This window comes from Mercurialis annua, linkage group LG1-X (assembly GCF_937616625.2).
Source record: "Mercurialis annua linkage group LG1-X, ddMerAnnu1.2, whole genome shotgun sequence".
Classification (NCBI taxonomy): Eukaryota; Viridiplantae; Streptophyta; class Magnoliopsida; order Malpighiales; family Euphorbiaceae; genus Mercurialis; species Mercurialis annua.
In genome coordinates, this window is record NC_065570.1 from 29,772,920 (window position 1) to 29,793,158 (window position 20,239).

The following is a 20,239-nucleotide window of genomic DNA, read 5'->3' on the forward strand; positions in this document are numbered from 1 at the left end:
TTACAACCGAAAAACGTCAAAAACAACTCGATTCCTAACCGTACGATTCGAACGTAATTTTTCTATACAAACAGCCCATTAATCTTCATTTTTCGTAGTAAAAACGTTTAACTCGCCTTGTTTTGATGCTTGGGGAAAGTAGAGGCATGAATTCCGAAGAGATTGATGCGAAAATCGTCCGAAACGGACGTCAAACGGCGAAACGGCGAGCGAACGACGATATCGATCGAAATGAACCTTCTGGAGCTTCCTTCTTCTTTTCTTCTTCTGATCTTAATCTCTTTCATATTCCATCTTATATATATTAAGGTAAAAAGGTCTCTTTGATCCTTGTCTTCTTTATTTGTTACAAATTATCTTTCAAACTTTTCTTTCTTACGATTTAATTCATAGCTAAATCAATTAACTCTTTAATCATAACTTATACGTATTATTTATATCCGATAAATAATACAGAACTCGATATTAAAACTTTACCGCGAAAATCTGAAATTTCCATTTTCGACACAAAGTGGCTAAATTACCACTTTGGTCCCTATACTTTATTTTGGGCTTTTCTTGACATTTTTCCTTTTAATTCCAATTCCAATTTTGGAATTTAAATATAACATTAAATTCTCGTATATAATCTTTTCCAAAACTGACCAACTAAAACTTATTTATCTTAATTTTATCGGAAAACTTTCCGATATCGCCACTCTGACGACTCGAAATTGGACATGTGGCCCAATTAAATAATTAAATATTTTTGGGGTATTACAAAAACGTTACGAAACAAATCCAAACGTTTCACCTTTGTAGCGATTTAAGCCAAACCTTTACAAACGTTACGAAAAAAATCCAAACTTTTCCCCTTTTTAGCGATTTAAGCCAAAGGTTCAGAACGTTATAAAACAAATCTAAACATTTAAAACGTTACGAAACAAATCCAAACCTTTCACCTTGTTAGTGAATTAAGCCAAACGTTTACAAACGTTACGAAATAAAACCAAACGTTTCACCTTTTTAGTGATTTAAGCCAAACGTTTAATACGTTATGAAACCAATCCAAACGTTTGAAACATTATGAAACAAATCCAAACGTTTCACATTTTTAGAGACTTAAGCCAAACTTTTGCAAACGTTACGAAACAAATCCAAACGTTTCACATTTTTAGAGACTTAAGTCAAACGTTTACAAACGTTACGAAACAAATCCAAACGTTTCACATTTTTAGCGATTTAATCCAAACGTTTAAAACGTTTAAAACGTTACAAAACAAATCCAAACGTTTACGTTTAAAATGTTACGAAATAAATCCAAAAGTTTCACCATTGAAGCCAAATGTTTACAAACTTTACGAAACAAAATGTCATGACCCAACTTCATGGATGGCGACCGGCGCTAGGGTATGGTTATGGTTGTACCGAAACCCGTAGCTAGCCCCGCGGATAAATATAATATCAAATAAACCTGCACGAAACCACTGCTCGGGGGCAACCGAGACTCCAACCTAAGTCTAACAATTTATATAAACAGTTATATAAATAAATGCTCGGCTCAAACCAGAGACTCAAACAACATACCTATATAAAATCGAATCCAGAGTATAACATGCCACCAACATAAATAAACAGCCGGACCAATCCGACAAACCAAAGTATAATAATCATAAAGACTAACTAGTTCTACTGCGGTCTAAGAGTGATAAATAGTTGACTAGTTTTATTAAAAACAAAAGAACCTCCGAAGGAATCAAGAAAACGGAGATTAACCCAAAGCTCTCAAATCATAAACCTGGAAAAATTGGGAAAACAATGGGGTCAGATATACTGAGATCAGTTTAGGGTTTGTGGGAACGAGTGGGGGTTGTTTAGGTCGAGTAAAGTCTATTTAAAGCATCCAAAACAAACTCAACAAGTTCTACGGCCGGTTCTGCCCAGTAGAACCGGTTATAGAACCGGTTTATTCACTGTAACACAAAAAACGAAGTGGACCGGAACTATGACTTGATCTACCTAGCAGGTCCGGTTCACAGTTCCGGTTGACCCAAAAAAGGGTCGAAATGATGATCCGAACGGTCCAATGAAAGATAATCCTCTTAAGTACAACATATCAAAAATGCAGCCCGATCCGACAGTTCAATTTTAAGATATGGATGTTTTACTACAGCATCGCAGATTTGAAAAACCTGTAAACATTGTTTCGATAACAACCCGAAAATAAATCAATTCATCATCAAATACTTAAAGGCTAAAGGGGTACACATAAGTCACTCATCACGAAACAACCAAGTCACCACATATGCCAATCAGAACATATATCAATCTGAAAACAAGTCGGAATCACAACGAGAATATGTCGAAGCAGAAACATAACCAAAGTCCATCATAAATTAAATTTTAAACGGACAACCAAACAACCTAAAGAACTCGGAAAACACGGGGTATTACAAAAAACCAAGCGTTTCACTTTATTAGCAATTTAAGCCAAACGTTACGAAACAAATCCAAATGTTTCCCCTTTTTAGCGATTTAAGCCAAACATTTACAAATGGTACGAAACAAATCCATACGTTTCACCTTTTTAGCGACTTAAGCCAAACGTTTAAAACGATACGAAACCAATCCAAACGTTTATAATGTTACGAAACAAATCCAAACGTTTCACCTTTTTAGCGAATTAAGCCAAACGTTTAAAACGTTATGAAACCAATCCAAACGTTTAAAACGTTACGAAACAAATCGAAACGTTTCACCTTTTGGCGATTTAAGCAAAATGTATACAAACGTTCCGAAATAAATCGAAACGTTTCCCCTTTTTAGCGATTTGAGCCAAACATATTAAAACGTTACGAAACAATCCAAACGTTTATAAACGTTATAAAACAAAACCAAACGTTTCACCTTTATAGCGATTTAAGCCAAACGTTTATAATGTTACGAAACCAATCCAAACATTTATAAACTTACGAAACAAATCCAAACGTTTTACATTTTTAGCAATTTAAGCCAAACGTTTACAAATGTTACAAAAGAAATCAAAAAGTTTCACCTTTTTAGCGATTTAAGGCAAACTTTTAAAACGTTATGAAACAAATCCAAACGAATTAAATGTTACGAAAAAATCCAAACGTTTCACATTTTTAGCGATTTAAGCCAAACGTTTACAAACGTTACAAAAGAAATCCAAACGTTTCACATTATTAGCGATTTAATCAAACGTTCAAAACATTACGAAACAAATCCAAACGTTTCACCTTTTTAGCGATTTAAGCCAAACGTTTAAAACGTTATGAAACCAATCCAAAAGTTTAAAACATTACGAAAAAATCCAAATGTTTCACATTTTTTGCGATTTATGCCAAACGTTTACAAACATTACGAAACAAATCCAAATGTTTTACCTTTTTAGCGATTTAAGCCAAACATTTAAAACGTTACAAAACCAATCCAAACGTTTAAAACGTTACGAAAGAAATCCAAACGTTTCCCCTTTTTAGCGATTGAAGCCAAACGTTTACAAAAATTACAAAACAACACCAAACATTTCACCTTTTTAGTGATTTAAGACAAATGTTCACAAACGTTACGAAACAATTCCAAACGTTTAAAACATTACGAAACAAATCCAAACATTTCACCTTTTTAGCGATTGAAGCCAAACGTTTACAAACGTTACGAAACAAATCCAAGCATTTCACATTTTTACCGATTTAAGCCAAACGTTTACAAACATTACGAAACAAATCCAAACGTTTCACCTTTTTACCGATTTAAGCCAAACGTTTAAAACGTTACGAAACAAATTGAAACGTTTAAAACGTTATGAAACAAATCCAAATGTTTCACCTTTATAGCAATTTAAGCAAACGTTTACATACGTTACGATATAAAACCAAACGTTTCACCTTTCTAGCAATTGAAGCCAAAAATTTACAAACGTTACAAAACTCAAACGTTTAAAAGGTTACGAAACAAATCTAAACGTTGTACCTTTTTAGCACTTTAAGACAAGCTTCATAAACGTTACAATACCAATCCAAACATTACGAAAAAAAATTCACTTTTTAAGCGATTTAAGACAAACGCTTATAAATGTTAAGAAACAAATTCAACTTTTAAGCGATTTAAGCCAAACGTTTACAAACGTTACGAAATAAAACCAAACGTTTCACCTTTTTAGCGATTTAAGCCAAACGTTTAAAATGTTATGAAACCAATCAAAATGTTTTAAAACGTTATGAAAGAAATCCAAATGTTTCACATTTTAAGCGATTTAAGTCAAATGTTTCCAAACGTTACGAAACAAAACCAAACATTTCACCTTTTAGCGTTTCACCTTTTTAACGATTTAAGCAAAACGTTTAAAACGTTATAAAACCAATCCAATTTTTAAAAACGTTACAAAACAAATCCAAACATTTAACCCTTTTAGCGATTTAAGTCAAATGTTTAAAACGTTACGAAAACAATCCAAAAGTTTTAAAACGTTAAGAAACCAATCCAACATTTAAAACGTTACGAAAAAAAACCAAACATTTCAACTTTTTAGCGATTTAGGCCAAACGTTTACAAACGTTACGAAACAAATCCAAATGTTTCACCTTATTAGCGATTTAAGGCAAACGTATACAGACGTTACGAAACAAAACCAAATGTTTCACCTTTTTAGTGATTTAAGCCAAAATTTTAATACGTTATGAAACCAATCCAAACGTTTGAAACATTATGGAACAAATCAAAACGTCTCACATTTTTAGCGACTTAAGCCAAACGTTTACAAACTTACGAAACAAATCCAAACGTTTCACATTTTTACCGATTTAATCCAAACGTTTAAAACGTTACAAAATAAATCCAAACATTTCACCTTTTTACCGATTTAAGCCAAACGTTACAAACGTTACGAAACCAATCGAAACGCTTAAAACGTTACGAAACAAATCCAAACGTTTAAAACGTTACGAAACCAATCCAAACGTTTCACCTTTTTAGAGATTGAAGACAAATGTTTACAAACCTTACGAAACAAAACCAAGTGTTTCACATTATTAGCAATTTAAGCCAAACGTTACAAAACAAATCCAAAATTTTCCCCTTTTTCGCGATTTAAGCCAAACATTTACAAATGTTACGAAACAAATCCAAACGTTTCACCTTATTAGTGATTTAAGCCAAACGTTTAAAACGTTACAAAACCAATCCAAACATCTAAAACGTTACGAAACAAATCGAAACGTTTCACCTTTTGGCGAATTAAGCCAAACATTTACAAACGTTACGAAATAAATCGACATGTTTCCCCTTTTTAGCGATTTGAGCCAAACATTTAAAACGTTACGAAACCAAATCCTAACGTTTCCCCTTTTTAGCGATTGAAGCCAAACGGTTAAAACGTTACGGAACCAATCCAAACGTTTCACATTTTTAGCGATTTAAGCCAAACGTTTACAAACATTACAAAAAAATCCAAACGTTTCACATTATTAGCGATTTAATCCAAACGTTTAAAACATTACAAAACAAATCCAAACGTTTCACCTTTTTACCGATTTAAGCCAAACGTTTAAAACGTTACAAAACAAATCCAAACATTTAAAACGCTTACGAAACAAATCCTAACGTTTCCCCTTTTTAGCGATTGAAGCCAAACGTTTACAAACGTTACGAATCAAAACCTAACGTTTCATCTTTTTAGTGATTTAAGCCAAATGTTTACAGACGTTTCGAAATTAATCCAAACATTTCACATTTTTAGCGATTTAAGCCAAACGTTTACAAACTTTACGAAATAAATCCAAACGTTTCACCTTTTTAGCGATTCAAGCCAAACGTGTACAAACGTTACGAAACAAATCCAAACGTTTCACCTTTTTACCGATGTAACCCAAAAGTTTAAAACGTTACGAAACAAATCCAAACGTTTCACATTATTAGCGATTTAATGCAAACGTTTAAAACATTACAAAACAAATCCAAACGTTTCACCTTTTTACCGATTTAAGCCAAACGTTTAAAACGTTACAAAACAAATCCAAACATTTAAAACGCTTACGAAAGAAATCCTAACGTTTCCCCTTTTTAGCGATTGAAGCCAAACGTTTACAAACTTAACGAATCAAAACCAAACGTTTCATCTTTTTAGTGATTTAAGCCAAATGTTTACAGACGTTACGAAATTAATCCAAACATTTCACATTTTTAGCGATTTAAGCCAAACGTTTACAAACTTTACGAAATAAATCCAAACGTTTCACCTTTTTAGCGATTCAAGCCAAACGTGTACAAACGTTACGAAACAAATCCAAACGTTTCACCTCTTTACCGATTTAAGCCAAAAGTTTAAAACGTTACGAAACAAATTTAAACGTTTAAAACATTACGAAACAAAACCAAATGTTTCCCCTTTTTAGCAATTTAAGCCAAACTTTTAAACGAAATAAAACCAAGTGTTCCACCTTTCCAGCAGTACAAGCCAAACGTTTACAAACATTACAAAACTAATCCAAACGTTTAAAAGGTTAAGAAACAAATCTAAACGTTTTACCTTTTTAGCGATTTAAGACAAACTTCATAAACGTTACAAAACCAATCCAAACATTTAGAACATTACAAAAAATACAAACATTTCACCTTTTAAGAGATTTAAGCCAAACGCTTACAAACGTTAAGAAACAAATCAAAAAGTGTCACCTTTTTAGCAATTTAAGCCAAACGTTAACAAACATTACGAAATAAAACCAAACGTTTCCCCTTTTTAGCGATTTAAGCCAAACGTTTAAAATGTTATGAAAACAATTTTAATGTTTAATAAAGTAACGAAAGAAATCCAAACGTTTCACATTTTTAGCGATTTAAGTCAAACGTTTGCAAACAATACGAAACAAAACCAAATATTTCACCTTTTTAGCGTTTCACCTTTTTAGCAATTTAAGCAAAACGTTTAAAACGTTACAAAACCAATCCAATTGTTTAAAACGTTACGAAACAAATCTAAACGTTTCACCTTTTTAGCGATATAAGCCAAACGTTTCCCCTTTTTAGTGATTTAAGCAAAACATTTAAAACGTTATAAAACCAATCCAAACGTTTAAAACGTTACGAAACAAATCCAAATATTTCACCTTTTTAGCGATTTAAGCCAAATGTTTAAAACGTTATGAAACCAATCCAAACGTTTAAAACGTTAAGAAACCAATCCAACATTTAAAACGTTAGGAAAAAAACCAAACATTTCAGCTTTTTAACGATTTAAGCCCAACGTTTACAAATATTACGAAACAAATCCAAACGTTTCACCTTTTTAGCGATTTAAGCCAAACTTATACAAACGTTACGAAACAAAACCAAATGTTTCACCTTTTTAGCGATTTAAGTCAAACGTTTAATACGTTATGAAACCAATCCAAACGTTTGAAACATTATGGAACAAATCAAAACGTTTCACATTTTTAGCGACTTAAGCCAAACGTTTACAAACTTACAAAACAAATCCAAACGTTTCAAATTTTTAGCGACTTAATCAAAACGTTTAAAAAGTTACGAAATAAATCCAAACGTTTCACCTTTTTACCGATCTAAGCCAAACATTACAAACGCTTACAAACCAATCCAAACATTTAAAACGTTACGAAACAAATTCAAACGTTTAAAACGTTACGAAACAAATCCAAACGTTTAAAACGTTACGAAACCAATCCAAACGTTTCACCTTTTTGGCGATTGAAGACAAACGTTTACAAACCTTACGAAACAAAACCAAGCGTTTGACATTATTAGCAATTTAGGCCAAACATTACGAAACAAATCCCAAAATTTCCCATTTTTAGCGATTTAAGCCAAACATTTACAAATGTTACGAAACAATTCCAAACGTTTCACCTTATTATTGATTGAAGCCAAACGTTTAAAACGTTACAAAACCAATCCAAACATTTAAAACGTTACGAAACAAATCTAAACGTTTTACCTTTCGGCGATTTAAGCCAAACGTTTACAAATGTTACCGAATAAATCGAAACGTCTCCCCTTTTTAGCGATTTGAGCCAAACATTTAAAATGTTACGAAACAAATCCAAACGTTTACAAACGTTATAAAACAAAACCAAACGTTTAACCTTTTTAGCGGTTCAAGCCAAACGTTTAAAACGTTACTGAACCAATCCAAACGTTTCATATTTTTAGCGATTTAAGCCAAATGTTTACAAATGTTACAAAAAAAATCCAAACATTTTACCTTTTTAGCGATTTAAGCCAAACATTTAAAACGTTACAAAACCAATCCAAACGTTTAAAACGTTACGAAAGAAATCCAAACGTTTCCCCTTTTTAGCGATTGAAGCCAAACGTTTACAAAAATTACAAAACAACACCAAACATTTCACCTTTTTAGTGATTTAAGACAAATGTTCACAAACGTTACGAAACAATTCCAAACGTTTAAAACATTACGAAACAAATCCAAACATTTCACCTTTTTAGCGATTTAAGCCAAACGTTTACAAACGTTACGAAACAAATCCAAACATTTCACATTTTTACCGATTTAAGCCAAACGTTTACAAACTTTACGAAACAAATCCAAACGTTTCACCTTTTTACCGATTTAAGCCAAACGTTTAAAACGTCACGAAACAAATTGAAACGTTTAAAACGTTATGAAACAAATCCAAATGTTTCACCTTTATAGCAATTTAAGCAAACGTTTACATACGTTACGATATAAAACCAAACGTTTCACCTTTCTAGCAATTGAAGCCAAAAATTTACAAACGTTACAAAACTCAAACGTTTAAAAGGTTACGAAACAAATCTAAACGTTGTACCTTTTTAGCACTTTAAGACAAGCTTCATAAATGTTACAATACCAATCCAAACATTACGAAAAAAAATTCACTTTTTAAGCGATTTAAGACAAACGCTTATAAATGTTAAGAAACAAATTCAACTTTTAAGCGATTTAAGCCAAACGTTTACAAACGTTACGAAATAAAACCAAACGTTTCACCTTTTTAGCGATTTAAGCCAAACGTTTAAAATGTTATGAAACCAATTAAAATGTTTTAAAACGTTATGAAAGAAATCCAAATGTTTCACATTTTAAGCGATTTAAGTCAAATGTTTCCAAACGTTACGAAACAAAACCAAACATTTCACCTTTTAGCGTTTCACCTTTTTAACGATTTAAGCAAAACGTTTAAAACGTTATGAAACCAATCCAATTTTTTAAAACGTTACAAAACAAATCCAAACATTTAACCCTTTTAGCGATTTAAGTCAAATGTTTAAAACGTTACGAAAACAATCCAAAAGTTTTAAAACGTTAAGAAACCAATCCAACATTTAAAACGTTACGAAAAAAACCAAACATTTCAACTTTTTAGCGATTTAGGCCAAACGTTTACAAACGTTACGAAACAAATCCAAATGTTTCACCTTATTAGCGATTTAAGGCAAACGTATACAGACGTTACGAAACAAAACCAAATGTTTCACCTTTTTAGTGATTTAAGCCAAAATTTTAATACGTTATGAAACCAATCCAAACGTTTGAAACATTATGGAACAAATCAAAACGTCTCACATTTTTAGCGACTTAAGCCAAACGTTTACAAACTTACGAAACAAATCCAAACGTTTCACATTTTTACCGATTTAATCCAAACGTTTAAAACGTTACAAAATAAATCCAAACATTTCACCTTTTTACCGATTTAAGCCAAACGTTACAAACGTTACGAAACCAATCGAAACGCTTAAAACGTTACGAAACAAATCCAAACGTTTAAAACGTTACGAAACCAATCCAAACGTTTCACCTTTTTAGAGATTGAAGACAAATGTTTACAAACCTTACGAAACAAAACCAAGTGTTTCACATTATTAGCAATTTAAGCCAAACGTTACAAAACAAATCCAAAATTTTCCCCTTTTTCGCGATTTAAGCCAAACATTTACAAATGTTACGAAACAAATCCAAACGTTCAACCTTATTATTGATTTAAGCCAAACGTTTAAAACGTTACAAAACCAATCCAAACATCTAAAACGTTACGAAACAAATCGAAACGTTTCACCTTTTGGCGAATTAAGCCAAACATTTACAAACGTTACGAAATAAATCGACACGTTTCCCCTTTTTAGCGATTTGAGCCAAACATTTAAAACGTTACGAAACCAAATCCTAACGTTTCCCCTTTTTAGCGATTGAAGCCAAACGGTTAAAACGTTACGGAACCAATCCAAACGTTTCACATTTTTAGCGATTTAAGCCACACGTTTACAAACATTAAAAAAAAATCCAAACGTTTAAAACATTACAAAACAAATCCAAACGTTTCACCTTTTTACCGATTTAAGCCAAACGTTTAAAACGTTACAAAACAAATCCAAACATTTAAAACGCTTACGAAACAAATCCTAGCGTTTCCCCTTTTTAGCGATTGAAGCCAAACGTTTACAAACGTTACGAATCAAAACCAAACGTTTCATCTTTTTAGTGATTTAAGCCAAATGTTTACAGACGTTACGAAATTAATCCAAACATTTCACATTTTTAGCGATTTAAGCCAAACGTTTACAAACTTTACGAAATAAATCCAAACGTTTCACCTTTTTAGCGATTCAAGCCAAACGGTTAAAACATTACGGAACCAATCCAAACGTTTCACATTTTTAGCGATTTAAGCCAAACGTTTACAAACATTACAAAAAAATCCAAACGTTTCACATTATTAGCGATTTAATCCAAACGTTTAAAACATTACAAAACAAATCCAAACGTTTCACCTTTTTACCGATTTAAGCCAAACGTTTAAAACGTTACAAAACAAATCCAAACATTTAAAACGCCTACGAAACAAATCCTACCGTTTCCCCTTTTTAGCGATTGAAGCCAAACGTTTACAAACGTTACGAATCAAAACCTAACGTTTCATCTTTTTAGTGATTTAAGCCAAATGTTTACAGACGTTTCGAAATTAATCCAAACATTTCACATTTTTAGCGATTTAAGCCAAACGTTTACAAACTTTACGAAATAAATCCAAACGTTTCACCTTTTTAGCGATTCAAGCCAAACGTGTACAAACGTTACGAAACAAATCCAAACGTTTCACCTTTTTACCGATTTAAGCCAAAAGTTTAAAACGTTACGAAACAAATCCAAACGTTTCACATTATTAGCGATTTAATCCAAACGTTTAAAACATTACAAAACAAATCCAAATGTTTCACCTTTTTACCGATTTAAGCCAAACGTTTAAAACGTTACAAAACAAATCCAAACATTTAAAACGCTTACGAAACAAATCCTAACGTTTCCCCTTTTTAGCGATTGAAGCCAAACGTTTACAAACTTTACGAATCAAAACCAAACGTTTCATCTTTTTAGTGATTTAAGCCAAATGTTTACAGACGTTACGAAATTAATCTAAACATTTCACATTTTTAGCGATTTAAGCCAAACGTTTACAAACTTTACGAAATAAATCCAAACGTTTCACCTTTTTAGCGATTCAAGCCAAACGTGTACAAACGTTACGAAACAAATCCAAACGTTTCACCTCTTTACCGATTTAAGCCAAAAGTTTAAAACGTTACGAAACAAATTTAAACGTTTAAAACATTACGAAACAAAACCAAATGTTTCCCCTTTTTAGCAATTTAAGCCAAACTTTTAAACGAAATAAAACCAAGTGTTCCACCTTTCCAGCAGTACAAGCCAAACGTTTACAAACATTACAAAACTAATCCAAACGTTTAAAAGGTTAAGAAACAAATCTAAACGTTTTACCTTTTTAGCGATTTAAGACAAACTTCATAAACGTTAGAAAACCAATCCAAACATTTAGAACATTACAAAAAATACAAACATTTCACCTTTTAAGAGATTTAAGCCAAACGCTTACAAACGTTAAGAAACAAATCAAAAAGTGTCACCTTTTTAGCAATTTAAGCCAAACGTTAACAAACGTTACGAAATAAAACCAAACATTTCCCCTTTTTAGCGATTTAAGCCAAACGTTTAAAATGTTATGAAAACAATTTTAATGTTTAATAAAGTAACGAAAGAAATCCAAACGTTTCACATTTTTAGCGATTTAAGTCAAACGTTTGCAAACAATACGAAACAAAACCAAATATTTCACCTTTTTAGCGTTTCACCTTTTTAGCAATTTAAGCAAAACGTTTAAAACGTTACAAAACCAATCCAATTGTTTAAAACGTTACGAAACAAATCTAAACGTTTCACCTTTTTAGCGATATAAGCCAAACGTTTCCCCTTTTTAGCGATTTAAGCAAAACATTTAAAACGTTATAAAACCAATCCAAACGTTTAAAACGTTACGAAACAAATCCAAATATTTCACCTTTTTAGCGATTTAAGCCAAATGTTTAAAACGTTATGAAACCAATCCAAACGTTTAATACGTTAAGAAACCAATCCAACATTTAAAACGTTAGGAAAAAAACCAAACATTTCAGCTTTTTAACGATTTAAGCCCAACGTTTACAAATATTACGAAACAAATCCAAACGTTTCACCTTTTTAGCGATTTAAGCCAAACTTATACAAAGGTTACGAAACAAAACCAAATGTTTCACCTTTTTAGCGATTTAAGTCAAACGTTTAATACGTTATGAAACCAATCCAAACGTTTGAAACATTATGGAACAAATCAAAACGTTTCACATTTTTAGCGACTTAAGCCAAACGTTTACAAACTTACAAAACAAATCCAAACGTTTCAAATTTTTAGCGACTTAATCAAAACGTTTAAAAAGTTACGAAATAAATCCAAACGTTTCACCTTTTTACCGATCTAAGCCAAACATTACAAACGCTTACAAACCAATCCAAACATTTAAAACGTTACGAAACAAATCCAAACGTTTAAAACGTTACGAAACCAATCCAAACGTTTCACCTTTTTGGCGATTGAAGACAAACGTTTACAAACCTTACGAAACAAAACAAAGCGTTTGATATTATTAGCAATTTAGGCCAAACATTACGAAACAAATCCCAAAATTTCCCATTTTTAGCGATTTAAGCCAAACATTTACAAATGTTACGAAACAATTCCAAACGTTTCACCTTATTATTGATTGAAGCCAAACGTTTAAAACGTTACAAAACCAATCCAAACATTTAAAACGTTACGAAACAAATCTAAACGTTTTACCTTTCGGCGATTTAAGCCAAACGTTTACAAATGTTACCGAATAAATCGAAACGTCTCCCCTTTTTAGCGATTTGAGCCAAACATTTAAAATGTTACGAAACAAATCCAAACGTTTACAAACGTTATAAAACAAAACCAAACGTTTAACCTTTTTAGCGATTCAAGCCAAACGTTTAAAACGTTACGGAACCAATCCAAACGTTTCATATTTTTAGCGATTTAAGCCAAATGTTTACAAATGTTACAAAAAAAATCCAAACATTTTACCTTTTTAGCGATTTAAGCCAAACATTTAAAACGTTACAAAACCAATCCAAACGTTTAAAACATTACGAAAGAAATCCAAACGTTTCCCCTTTTTAGCGATTGAAGCCAAACGTTTACAAAAATTACAAAACAACACCAAACATTTCACCTTTTTAGTGATTTAAGACAAATGTTCACAAACGTTACGAAACAATTCCAAACGTTTAAAACATTACGAAACAAATTTAAACATTTCACCTTTTTAGCGATTTAAGCCAAACGTTTACAAACGTTACGAAACAAATCCAAACATTTCACATTTTTACCGATTTAAGCCAAAAGTTTACAAATTTTACGAAACAAATCCAAACGTTTCACCTTTTTACCGATTTAAGCCAAACGTTTAAAACGTCACGAAACAAATTGAAACGTTTAAAACGTTATGAAACAAATCCAAATGTTTCACCTTTATAGCAATTTAAGCAAACGTTTACATACGTTACGATATAAAACCAAACGTTTCACCTTTCTAGCAATTGAAGCCAAAAATTTACAAACGTTACAAAACTCAAACGTTTAAAAGGTTACGAAACAAATCTAAACGTTGTACCTTTTTAGCACTTTAAGACAAGCTTCATTAACGTTACAATACCAATCCAAACATTACGAAAAAAAATTCACTTTTTAAGCGATTTAAGACAAACGCTTATAAATGTTAAGAAACAAATTCAACTTTTAAGCGATTTAAGCCAAACGTTTACAAACGTTACGAAATAAAACCAAACGTTTCACCTTTTTAGCGATTTAAGCCAAACGTTTAAAATGTTATGAAACCAATCAAAATGTTTTAAAACGTTATGAAAGAAATCCAAATGTTTCACATTTTAAGCGATTTAAGTCAAATGTTTCCAAACGTTACGAAACAAAACCAAACATTTCACCTTTTAGCGTTTCACCTTTTTAACGATTTAAGCAAAACGTTTAAAACGTTATGAAACCAATCCAATTTTTTAAAACGTTACAAAACAAATCCAAACATTTAACCCTTTTAGCGATTTAAGTCAAATGTTTAAAACGTTACGAAAACAATCCAAAAGGTCTAAAACGTTAAGAAACCAATCCAACATTTAAAACGTTACGAAAAAAACCAAACATTTCAACTTTTTAGCGATTTAGGCCAAACGTTTACAAACGTTACGAAACAAATCCAAATGTTTCACCTTATTAGCGATTTAAGGCAAACGTATACAGACGTTACGAAACAAAACCAAATGTTTCACCTTTTTAGTGATTTAAGCCAAAATTTTAATACGTTATGAAACCAATCCAAACGTTTGAAACATTATGGAACAAATCAAAACGTCTCACATTTTTAGCGACTTAAGCCAAACGTTTACAAACTTACGAAACAAATCCAAACGTTTCACATTTTTACCGATTTAATCCAAACGTTTAAAACGTTACAAAATAAATCCAAACATTTCACCTTTTTACCGATTTAAGCCAAACGTTACAAACGTTACGAAACCAATCGAAACGCTTAAAACGTTACAAAACAAATCCAAATGTTTAAAACGTTACGAAACCAATCCAAACGTTTCACCTTTTTAGAGATTGAAGACAAATGTTTACAAACCTTACGAAACAAAACCAAGTGTTTCACATTATTAGCAATTTAAGCCAAACGTTACAAAACAAATCCAAAATTTTCCCCTTTTTCGCGATTTAAGCCAAACATTTACAAATGTTACGAAACAAATCCAAACGTTCCACCTTATTAGTGATTTAAGCCAAACGTTTAAAACGTTACAAAACCAATCCAAACATCTAAAACGTTACGAAACAAATCGAAACGTTTCACCTTTTGGCGAATTAAGCCAAACATTTACAAACGTTACGAAATAAATCGACACGTTTCCCCTTTTTAGCGATTTGAGCCAAACATTTAAAACGTTACGAAACCAAATCCTAACGTTTCCCCTTTTTAGCGATTGAAGCCAAACGGTTAAAACGTTACGGAACCAATCCAAACGTTTCACATTTTTAGCGATTTAAGCCAAACGTTTACAAACATTAAAAAAAAATCCAAACGTTTCACATTATTAGCGATTTAATCCAAACTTTTAAAACATTACAAAACAAATCCAAACGTTTCACCTTTTTACCGATTTAAGCCAAACGTTTAAAACGTTACAAAACAAATCCAAACATTTAAAACGCTTACGAAACAAATCCTAGCGTTTCCCCTTTTTAGCGATTGAAGCCAAACGTTTACAAACGTTACGAATCAAAACCAAACGTTTCATCTTTTTAGTGATTTAAGCCAAATGTTTACAGACGTTACGAAATTAATCCAAACATTTCACATTTTTAGCGATTTAAGCCAAACGTTTACAAACTTTACGAAATAAATCCAAACGTTTCACCTTTTTAGCGATTCAAGCCAAACGGTTAAAACGTTACGGAACCAATCCAAACGTTTCACATTTTTAGCGATTTAAGCCAAACGTTTAGAAACATTACAAAAAAATCCAAACGTTTCACATTATTAGCGATTTAATCCAAACGTTTAAAACATTACAAAACAAATCCAAACGTTTCACCTTTTTACCGATTTAAGCCAAACGTTTAAAACGTTACAAAACAAATCCAAACATTTAAAACGCTTACGAAACAAATCCTAACGTTTCCCCTTTTTAGCGATTGAAGCCAAACGGTTACAAACGTTACGAATCAAAACCTAACGTTTCATCTTTTTAGTGATTTAAGCCAAATGTTTACAGACGTTTCGAAATTAATCCAAACATTTCACATTTTTAGCGATTTAAGCCAAACGTTTACAAACTTTACGAAATAAATCCAAACGTGTCACCTTTTTAGCGATTCAAGCCAAACGTGTACAAACGTTACGAAACAAATCCAAACGTTTCACCTTTTTACCGATTTAAGCCAAAAGTTTAAAACGTTACGAAACAAATCCAAACGTTTCACATTATTAGCGATTTAATGCAAACGTTTAAAACATTACAAAACAAATCCAAACGTTTCACCTTTTTACTGATTTAAGCCAAACGTTTAAAACGTTACAAAACAAATCCAAACATTTAAAACGCTTACGAAAGAAATCCTAACGTTTCCCCTTTTTAGCGATTGAAGCCAAACGTTTACAAACTTTACGAATCAAAACCAAACGTTTCATCTTTTTAGTGATTTAAGCCAAATGTTTACAGACGTTACGAAATTAATCCAAACATTTCACATTTTTAGCGATTTAAGCCAAACGTTTACAAACTTTACGAAATAAATCCAAACGTTTCACCTTTTTAGCGATTCAAGCCAAACGTGTACAAACGTTACGAAACAAATCCAAACGTTTCACCTCTTTACCGATTTAAGCCAAAAGTTTAAAACGTTACGAAACAAATTTAAACGTTTAAAACATTACGAAACAAAACCAAATGTTTCCCCTTTTTAGCAATTTAAGCCAAACTTTTAAACGAAATAAAACCAAGTGTTCCACCTTTCCAGCAGTACAAGCCAAACGTTTACAAACATTAGAAAACTAATCCAAACGTTTAAAAGGTTAAGAAACAAATCTAAACGTTTTACCTTTTTAGCGATTTAAGACAAACTTCATAAACGTTACAAAACCAATCCAAACATTTAGAACATTACAAAAAATACAAACATTTCACCTTTTAAGAGATTTAAGCCAAACGCTTACAAACGTTAAGAAACAAATCAAAAAGTGTCACCTTTTTAGCAATTTAAGCCAAACGTTAACAAACGTTACGAAATAAAACCAAACATTTCCCCTTTTTAGCGATTTAAGCCAAACGTTTAAAATGTTATGAAAACAATTTTAATGTTTAATAAAGTAACGAAAGAAATCCAAACGTTTCACATTTTTAGCGATTTAAGTCAAACGTTTGCAAACAATACGAAACAAAACCAAATATTTCACCTTTTTAGCGTTTCACCTTTTTAGCAATTTAAGCAAAACGTTTAAAACGTTACAAAACCAATCCAATTGTTTAAAACGTTACGAAACAAATCTAAACGTTTCACCTTTTTAGCGATATAAGCCAAACGTTTCCCCTTTTTAGCGATTTAAGCAAAACATTTAAAACGTTATAAAACCAATCCAAACGTTTAAAACGTTACGAAACAAATCCAAATATTTCACCTTTTTAGCGATTTAAGCCAAATGTTTGAAACGTTATGAAACCAATCCAAACGTTTAAAACGTTAAGAAACCAATCCAACATTTAAAACGTTAGGAAAAAAACCAAACATTTCAGCTTTTTAACGATTTAAGCCCAACGTTTACAAATATTACGAAACAAATCCAAACGTTTCACCTTTTTAGCGATTTAAGCCAAACTTACACAAACGTTACGAAACAAAACCAAATGTTTCACCTTTTTAGCGATTTAAGTCAAACGTTTAATACGTTTTGAAACCAATCCAAACGTTTGAAACATTATGGAACAAATCAAAACGTTTCACATTTTTAGCGACTTAAGCCAAACGTTTACAAACTTACAAAACAAATCCAAACGTTTCAAATTTTTAGCGACTTAATCAAAACGTTTAAAAAGTTACGAAATAAATCCAAACGTTTCACCTTTTTACCGATCTAAGCCAAACATTACAAACGCTTACAAACCAATCCAAACATTTAAAACGTTACGAAACAAATCCAAACGTTTAAAACGTTACGAAACCAATCCAAACGTTTCACCTTTTTGGCGATTGAAGACAAACGTTTACAAACCTTACGAAACAAAACCAAGCGTTTGACATTATTAGCAATTTAGGCCAAACATTACGAAACAAATCCCAAAATTTCCCATTTTTAGCGATTTAAGCCAAACATTTACAAATGTTACGAAACAATTCCAAACGTTTCACCTTATTATTGATTGAAGCCAAACGTTTAAAACGTTACAAAACCAATCCAAACATTTAAAACGTTACGAAACAAATCTAAACGTTTTACCTTTCGGCGATTTAAGCCAAACGTTTACAAATGTTACCGAATAAATCGAAACGTCTCCCCTTTTTAGCGATTTGAGCCAAACATTTAAAATGTTACGAAACAAATCCAAACGTTTACAAACGTTATAAAACAAAACCAAACGTTTAACCTTTTTAGCGATTCAAGCCAAACGTTTAAAACGTTACGGAACCAATCCAAACGTTTCATATTTTTAGCGATTTAAGCCAAATGTTTACAAATGTTACAAAAAAAATCCAAACGTTTCACATTATTAGCGATTTAATCCAAACGTTTTGTCACGACCCAAAATATTGAGCCGCAACCGGCGCTAGGGAACGGGAGTGGTAGCTCCGGAACCCGTAGCAAGCCTAATGTGACAATTAATTTTTCGCAAAAACAAACAATATCAAACAACGGAAGCAAATATACATATATAACATATAATCATACATTTACACTAACTGTTTCAAAACTTCGCGGGCTCTAGTTACCGTACCCTGTACGAACTGGCCTCGCGGAACTATATACATCAGTTAGTGTTTCAAACATCTCACCGGCATCTAGGGCCGTGGATCATACACTAAACACGTAGCTTATCAAAATGCATATAAAACAATAACAGCAGTTAATATATATAATCAAAATGAACTGCTGTCTAGGCTACTATACTATCGACACAGGACCACTACTGCAGCACTCACAGAAGTCAGAAACAAACATATACAGCTGACTTCTGGACTTCAAAATTGGCCTCTAGCTAAGTCCACAAGCTAAGCACCTGAAAGACATCAAAGGTGAGGGGTCAGTATTTGGGAAAATACTGAGTGAGTTGACATTTACTAACAGTATTAATATAAAAACATAACATCGCATCTCAAGAAAATATTAATATAAAACATATAAACATGTATTTGATCCGTGAGAAACTAATATCCTAACATGCGACACATCTCTCGAATAATCATATATCACTTAACCCAATCGTAAATATCAATTGCGAGTCCAACTCGCTTGTGGCCCAGCCACTAGATACGGGGACTTCCAGGCTACACCGTAGCCGAGTTCACTCTCGTATCGAAATCATATACCCAATCGTAAATTTCATATTCATCAATAGCTCCCAGCTGTGTCAAGTCATTTCTCAATGCAAACATACTAGACTGACTCGATACTGGTGATCACACAGCCTATTGACACCCAATAGGTAGCTAGTTTCTTCGGATCGCATACTAGTTCTCATATATAGAAATTAATAAAGCATATAACATTTCAATCAATTATATATAATGCGATGCGTGTAAACAATATATATATATATCAAATAGTTTTAATACATGAAAGTAAAAGTACAACTCACAGTGACCGCAATCCAAGAAATGATATGATCGACCTGATGGTATGCCCTCGCTAGTCCGCTTCTACTGACTCCACTATTCGCTGACACGTCTGATAAATTGTTTATGATTAGACGTGCACTTCATACTTTAATACGTATAATATTTTCACAATTTAAATATTGGTTTCATTCTTGGTATTATTCTCGTATTCAGAAACTCTTAGTCGTATCCACGACTTACCAAATACTACTCCTTGTATCCGAAGGTTTTATAATTCTCTTAATACTTTACATTATCGTTACTTGCGTAAAACGTCGAGCTAAGTCTATTTTAGTCCCTCGGAAAAAAAGTCAGTTTTAGTCCCTCATGGAATACGCGTCTGCACAAGGTGGTGTGCGTTCGCACACCGGTGTGCGTTCGCACACCATCACTGGTGTGCGTTCGCACGCCACGGGTGTGCGTTCGCACGCCACGTGTGTGCGATC